This window comes from Camelus ferus, chromosome 35, assembly GCF_009834535.1.
Source record: "Camelus ferus isolate YT-003-E chromosome 35, BCGSAC_Cfer_1.0, whole genome shotgun sequence".
Taxonomy (NCBI): Eukaryota; Metazoa; Chordata; class Mammalia; order Artiodactyla; family Camelidae; genus Camelus; species Camelus ferus.
The window spans coordinates 14,963,110-14,970,416 of NC_045730.1; the positions used below are offsets into that span (position 1 = coordinate 14,963,110).

Sequence of the window (7,307 nt, forward strand, 5' to 3'; positions counted from 1 at the left end):
TCTTCTGTGGCTGCATTGTCTTTTGAGTGTCTCCCAAAGTCACCATAATGTTCCTTTTAGTAGGTAAGTCAGGCTTGAGTCAAATAGACCTAGAATTCAATCCTGAAGATTTTGGATTTCAAAAATGTATATCAAGAAATTTTGATACGAGCAACTTCCTGTTGGACTTGACATTCCTTACAGTTCTGGCTTTAAATTTTTCATAGCTTTATAGCTTGATACATCAAGCTATATTGTATTGTGTGTCATACTATATGTATAATATGTCTTTTTAGAAACTTTTCATGGTCTTAATTTGATATTAATACACAACATCCTTGATAGTTATAACTTAAATGGAAAAAAATGCCAAAATAAATATTAAAAGTCATTTTTCACCAAAGGCTTCTGGTACTTGACATCTATAGAATCTCAGAAGTGTTATGCTCGCATCTTCGGATTTTTAAGCATCTAGTTATTATACCACTACATCCTGGTTTCTGATGATCTTTTGCAAAAGTGACACAGAATAGTACAACCCCTTCCCTTCTTCCCTGACCTTCCAAAATATTTGTGCCTACTGTGAGCCAGGTACTGTTGTGGGGAATTAGCAGTTTCCTCCTGCCACACCTCTCTCTTCAACCTACATAGTAAACCTCTGACAAAATTACTAGATCGGTTAGGAAATCATTTTGCAAAATAATGATTTGTGCTTTAACAAAATTTAGGGCATTGGTAATCTGATGTAGCAGGATTCTTTGTTACTTACATGTGTTAAGTGTCTCAGAACACCACTAAAGAGGCAACATTCTGATTTAAAATTACTTTTGAACAAAATCAGTTATAGATATGAAACATGTTACTAAGGCACAATGCTGAAGGAAAAAGAACTCTTAAGAAGCAACATTTGAATGTGTAAAATGTAGAGGTATTTTCCATTAAACATATATGTAGATCTGGAATATACATATAATTGACAAAATAAGTGTAAGAACAACACGGTTTTGTAATTTCTACTATGAAGACATCAACTGGAACTGAAAATTCAATTTGTTTAAATTTTTGAAACATCTGATACAGATATTAATCATTCCTCTAGGCTTGAAGTTCAAAAATACATTCTAAAAATTTCAGATTTTTTTTCTAGCGGCCCTGTTCCAGCTTTTAAAAATATATTTATCATTTTTTTTTTGTTTTGATAGAATTTCAAACTTACAAGTTGCAAGAAGACTTACTAAGAAGTCTTCACTTGAATTCCCCACTTGTTAACATTTTGCCCTTTTGCTGTAGTAATCTCTGTTCATAATATTTTGTGAACCATTTGAGAGTGAATTGGAAACATTAGCCCCTCGTTACTTCAGTGTATGTTTCCTAACAACAAGGATATTTCTCTTACATAGCCACAGGGCAGTGACCCAAATCAAGAAATTAACACTGACAGAATATCTAAACTACAGACCTTATTCAAACCTCATCAGCATGGATGTTCAGAACACGTACGTTCTGGATCAAGATTCAGTTCAGCTTCGGGCATTTCATTTAGTTGTCATCTCTTTTTGTCTGGAGTGATTGCTTGATTTTTTTGTTTGTCTCATGATTTTAACATTTTCAACAGTCAAGAACAGCTATTTTGTGGAAAGTCTCTCAATTTAGGTTTGTTTGAAGTTTCCTTATGATTAGATTTAATTTATGCTCTCTCCTGTAGGAATATTGATTTGTTCCATTTACTGGTGTTTTAGGAGTTTTGTTTTTTAATATTTTGGTTTCAGAATAACACATAGGCCTTTTGGTCTTAATTCATTGGAGTTTGGCTTTGAAATGAGGCACCAGGATTTTTTTTTTTCCCACATGATTAATATGTCTTGTTCTGATACATGAAGATTGATGTCTTTTTAAGGGCTTAAAAAGTACTAAATTATTTTTATACACACAATTTCCAGGCATATTGTTAGCCTGTTGACTTTTATGCCCCTAGACTGTAAAACTCTGTGATTATTAATATACTTTGATTCTGCTTTAAAAATGTTTAACTACAGCATCCTGGTCTACCTAATTGTACGTTCTCACCATGTCATTCTGCTCCACTGAAATGGTACATAATGCAGGATTGAGGGTGCTCCCAAAATACATTTTATTTCCTACTTATGATACTGCCTTGCCCCAGTATTTTAAAATGCAGTGCGTTTAATTTGAAAATTAAAATTACTTTTTTTTTCATTTAGCAAAGTGTTTTATTCAAAAGCTTCTCAGTACCATCTAGTTGTCAGAAAGAACAGATATCCCCTTTTCATGCCCACCCAACTCCCAATTCCAGAGGCAGAACTTAAACCATTTGGCGAGAGTTCCCCCTAATGATTATAATTCAGATCATGATAAGGTTTGGGCTGTTCTCTCACCCACTTCCTCTAAGCCTCTGCCTAATTCTGACTCAGGTAGAGCTGTGTTCCCCCGCAGTTCAGAACAACAGGAAGGAATCATGTCAGTGTTGATCAACCTCCCATTCCTGGGCTATTAGAGGCACATAAAATTACCTTGAAAAAACTGAATTCAGTGACTGCCATCTAGGCGGGACAGTGATACTGTCAGGCAGCATGCAGTTCTGAGAGCTCGAATATTAAGGCACCCTCCCCACACTCTACTCTAGGACCAAGGAGCACTAGGGCATTTTCTCTCCACACACCTCGATTGCTCATCCTCTCCTGCCACATAAAAACAGACACAGAACCAAACCTTTTTGACAGAATTAAGACAGTTACGTCTGATTAAAATGCTAAGAGATCCTGAGCTGCTGGAGATGAGGAGAGTAGATAGTATGACCTGATCTTTCCCTTTTTCCTTTAAGAATATTTTGTTTCAGCATAAAGCACACTTCCCCAAAGGGGTTCCTGGAAGAGAAATCCAGGGGTCTGACTGTGTGGGAACACACAGTCACCTGGGTAACTTTGGCTTCAGGCCTGGATCTGTCCTTTGTAGCTACTTCAGGTCCCACGGGAGGAGGAAAGGCTGGGGGCAGAGTCACTCAGCCAAAGCACCCATGGGGTCCCAGGCTGGCAGGATGATGGGCTCCTGCTCTAGCATGGCCAGCACCTCTCCAGGGACATGCTGCTTGTCCACCACCACCTCGTAAACATAGTCACAGAACCACTCCTCTGTCATGCACAGGTAACCTTTATGGCCATGGTCTTCACCCCATGAATTTTCTACTCTCCATTTCAGGAAACTACCAGCCTGATCATCCTTCTCTGAGACAGCAGTGAAGGTCATGGCGTGGGTCATGAGTGACTCACCAAAAGTCAACCTCTCAGCTTTATTCATGTTCTTCATGGAGACACCAAACACTAACTCATGGTCATAGGCATTCATGTCACTGAGGCCCAGCTTGCTATTGAAGTGTTTTCCAACATCACAGCCAAACCACACAGCCTCTCCATCTTTGATGGAGGCAGCAACCATCATTTTCAAGAAGTCAATGGGTTGGTTGTTATATAGAGTTTTTCTCCCTCCAACCATATTGCTTAAGTAGTCCACTGTGTAAAGTTTGTTGTACTTGTGCTGGGCCGAGGGTCATTCACTTAACAAATCTTATCTTCCATGTTGAAGAGTGGCTTGACATGTTCCCTGTAAAACTGCAAGGGTGTTAGGGGGCCCATCTTCTGATAGTTTTTATCCTTGTCTCGATACTGCCAGGTGAACGTCTCTGGTGGACTACCCAAACAGATGCACACCACTCTGAATATCTCCTCCATCATGACGTCCTGTGTGGCTGAGATCTCTCCTTTGGTTGCTCCACTGTGTACCAGGTTCTGTAGTCATATACAGAATTCTCTTATCTTGTGATTCAGATTATCATTCATCCTTCTGGTTGCCTCTGTTGTGTAAGATTCAGGGAAGCATTTCTTAGGGACACCACCATATTTTTCAACAATATTGACAAGCATATCCCATTGGCCACCATCATTTGCAGGATTTGTAAGCAAATACTGCACCAGCCTACCATCCTCAGGCTCCTTTTTCTGGGCTGTGTCCACAAAGGCGTTTAAGAAGAAGTAACAGTGTTCAACCTTGCCCCAGAAAAAGAGGTAAGACTGACTAAACTCAAATTCCTCAATATTTAATTTTCTCATGAAAGGACGTCTCATAACATTCAGACAAAGAAAAGACCCAGCATCTCCCTGAGCTATTCTGGCTGGTGACTGGCTTGCCTTCCTGATGCACAGCGTGCATCACATGCTGAGCACCCTGGGCCGTGGCCCTCTTCAGGCAGATGCCCAGCAGGGCGTGGGTGGTGCCGACATTCCGAGCCAGGACGAACTGGGGGTCAGAATTCAATTTCTGAAGCAGAGCAACTACCTTCTCCGTATTCAGCCCCCCGTAGATCATGGTGCCCACGCTGCCCGGGTTGGAGGACGGTCGTTTTCGGGGTTCTCAGGCCCGACCCGCCTCTCGCACCCTGAGCGCCGGAAAGAGGAAACCGGCTCGGTGGCGGCGGAGGGATGAGGCCGAGAGAAACGCGTCCGCGGAGGGACCTAAAATTATTCTTAAATCTACTTAACACTTTGTGGGTTTTTGTTTTTGTTTTTGTTTTTGTTTTGCTTTTAAGATGAGGACTGTACCAAATGGGTTTCAGACCACAGCTTTCAGAAGAGTGATCATAGACCCCAGACTCCCTACCTTAGAGATTTTGCATCAGTGGCTGTGGGGTTAAGAAATCTGCATTTTTAGCAAGCTGCTGGGCAGTATGAAGCAGTTTAGTCCAGCTCCCTTTTGAGAAACACTGCAATAGAGAAATCCCAAGGGGTGGATGGAGATGATTTATAAATGCCCTATGCCATTTACTTAATATAACTGAAAAAGTCAGCATTGCTATGTTATTCTATTGTTTCTAGCCAAAGTGGACACCATAGTTTTAAGTTTATGCAAACAAAAAACCTTGATATTTGCATAGTGTGAAGTAGGAAGACATTTTGTATGTTTTTTTAAAGCATATTTTCTAGCCATGCAGTTATCTGTCTATTCCCTCAAGTAGTATAGAGCGTAAGACAGAGAACAGAGGTAAAATCCAGAGTAATAGTTTTTTTGGTTGTACTGAATTTAATGATATGAAATAAATAGACATCATTACAGTTAGAAACCATGGTAAAAGTTTAGTAGCGTTGTTAATTGAACAGAGCTAGTCTTTTCTTTTTTTTTTTTTTTTTTTTTTTTTTTGTAAATAAGCCAGACACACACATGCGCACGCATCTTGGAAAGGAATATATTAAAGATGGTGAAAAACATGTGTGCTCCTGTTTTTGAGAAATACACACAGCAGAAAATAATTATAATTTGCCTGAGTGATTTATAATTTAATCATCAGTTGGCTAAAATAGGTTTGTGGCTAAATTAATATGTCCAGAAGCTAGTTTTATTGGGTATACTTTGAATTTTATTAAAACTTTTATGACAGAAATTAATCTTAAGAACTGAGGAAATCGAAAGATTAATTTACATTAAATGTACTCAAGAAGAAAAAAATGACTCAACCAGTTTTCAGCTGGAAGAATGTTGATTTTTGAGCATCAAATAATTTTTTTCAAAGCTACTGCTTTATTTGTGTCTTGTATGCATAAGCATTTGCTCTAAAATCTGGTATTGCTTTTTTGTTTCAGCTCCAAAAGCAACATATATGAGATAATTTATATAGACACTGATTTTGTAGCATTAAAAATGTGTAAGTTTTTTAAGGAAAACTAAAATTCCAGAAAGTTCAGAACTTGAGGATAATTTCTTTTTGCAAAGAAATACTTCTGCAAATACTGCATGTGATAGGTGGTATGATCTAACTATGTGCTAGGTAGCAAAGTCAGATACGAGCAGAGCTAGCAAAAAAAAAAAACAGGCCTTTAAAAACAGTTTTGCAAAAATGCTGGTTACTTTACAGGTTGTACATATTCATAGTTAAGAAGTTTTTGGCCCTGAAAAATTACTAATGATGTGCTGATGGAATTACCTGCTTTCTGTAAATGCATTCAGATAGTTTTGGAAAAAAAATGTTTTTAAATATTCCCTATGAATTAACTTTAGTTGTATAGATACTTTGGAAACATTCACTGGGTGTGCTCATTTTTAAATGTGTTTTGTTGAGTAAGCATTAGGAAGGAGAAAAGAAGTTGTTACAACATTTATTTTAAGCTTTGGTGGAATTAAGGCTGGGTTGTTTTAGTACTAATTCTAGTCTTCTAGCGAATGAAATGGATTAAAGCTATAAATTTTTTTTAGGAGGAAAGTGTACATAGATTTATTTCTTGATAAATACTAACAAAATTATAAACAGTGCCTTTGAGTATTACTATTAGATTCTGATGACAGGTATTTTTAAATTCTCTCATCAGTCACATTCAGTGGTGGAATGATGACACGTGTAATGGTTAAGAACTGGAGCCTGGGAAGGAAACCGGTCTAGATTTAGGGAAAACTACTTAATTTTCTTAAGCTTCTGAGTCCTCATCCATAAACTGGGGTAGGAAGTTGTCTGAATTGCAAATGAGATAACATCTATAACTAGCACAGAGCTTGGCAAATATAAATGCTCAATAAATGTTAGTTGGTATTGCTGACAGTTTGCTCTCAATGGTTTTATAATAACTATGTTGTACTGGGTGAAATTTCTGAAGTCGTACCAAACCCACTTATTTCTGGGATAGAGTTTAATGTCACTGTCCCAGAATTGTCTTGGGTAAAATTTTCTTTTCCTATATTTTTTCCATTTTTTTCTGATTTGGAAGATTGTTTATATGTAGTTATTTTTCTTATCTTGAATTAGAAGTAGGGGGCTGTCATTTCATTTAATAGTAGGACAGTAGGAAGGAGCTACCTAGACATTGATCTCTTTTAGAGTATATGTGGTATCTTGATGGCTGGGTCTTTTGATCGTGAATATTTCAAATAAAGCAGAAGCTGTAATGATTTATTTTCCAGCCTGGCCACCTGGCAGGGAAGGAGGGTGGGGCTCTGATTCACTGAGGGGATGTGACCACTGTCTTCACAACAGAAGATATTTTTAGAGAATTCTGCATTAGGATAATATTAATAATTTGTATGTACAGTGTTAATGGAAGAATATGAAAATTTTATAGGTTCCTCAAATGAAGAGTTCCTTAATCAGAATATGATGAAATAATTTTGTTCAGAAATGCCTCATCAATCAGCCATTATTTGCAATAAGAGGGTTGCCCAAAAACCTTAAGCTCATCTTAAGTCCCCATTTTAAAAAATTAGATATAAATCTCTGACTTCCTAAATGGTGTGCAAAATCTAGATTATAAATTATCTTCTCTCATTTCTAATCT

At 37.7% G+C, this 7,307-nt stretch overlaps 1 pseudogene; it reads right to left on the reverse strand.

Moving 5' to 3' along the window:
* Positions 1-2,185: 2,185 nt before the first annotated feature.
* Positions 2,186-4,724, reverse strand: LOC102522269 (annotated as a pseudogene).
* Positions 4,725-7,307: the final 2,583 nt, after the last annotated feature.